The sequence below is a fragment of the Oncorhynchus keta genome, unplaced genomic scaffold (assembly GCF_023373465.1).
Source record: "Oncorhynchus keta strain PuntledgeMale-10-30-2019 unplaced genomic scaffold, Oket_V2 Un_contig_2213_pilon_pilon, whole genome shotgun sequence".
In the NCBI taxonomy this organism is placed as follows: Eukaryota; Metazoa; Chordata; class Actinopteri; order Salmoniformes; family Salmonidae; genus Oncorhynchus; species Oncorhynchus keta.
In genome coordinates, this window is record NW_026282775.1 from 20001 (window position 1) to 21048 (window position 1048).

Genomic DNA, 1048 nt, shown 5'->3' on the forward strand with positions numbered 1-1048 from the left:
ATACATATATATATATATATATATATACCTCTGTCCTGTCTCTCTCTATACATATATATATATATATATATACCTCTGTCCTGTCTCTTCTATACATATATATATATATATATATATACCTCTGTCCTATCCTTTCTCTATACATATATATATATATATATATACCTCTGTCTGTCTCTCTCTATACATATATATATATATATATATACCTCTGTCCTGTCTCTCTCTATACATATATATATATATATATATACCTCTATATCCTGTCTCTATACATATATATATATATATATATATACCTCTGTCCTATCTCTATACATATATATATATATATATACCTCTGTCCTGTCTCTCTCTATACATATATATATATATATATATATATACCTCTGTCCTGTCTCTCTATACATATATATATATATATATATACTCTGTTCTGTCTCTCTCTATACATATATATATATATATATATACCTCTGTCCTGTCTCTCTCTATACATATATATATATATATATATACCTCTGTCCTGTCTCTCTCTATACATATATATATATATATATCTCTCTCTGTCCTGTCCTTTCTCTCTACTATATATATATATATATATACCTCTGTCCTGTCTCTCTCTCTACATATATATATATATATATATACCTCTGTCCTGTCCTTTCTCTATACATATATATATATATATATCTCTCTGTCCTGTCCTTTCTCTATACATATATATATATATATATATACCTCTGTCCTGTCTCTTTCTCTATACATATATATATATATATATATATACCTCTGTCTCTCTCTATACTTTCTGTCCTGTTCTTTCTCTCTATACATATATATATATATATATATATACCTCTGTCCTGTCCTTTCTCTATACATATATATATATATATATATTCTCTCTGTCTCTCTCTCTCTATATATACCTCTGTCCTATATACATATATATATATATATATATACCTCTGTTCTGTCTCTATACATATATATATATATATATATACCTCTTGTCCTTGTCTCTTCTATACATATATATATA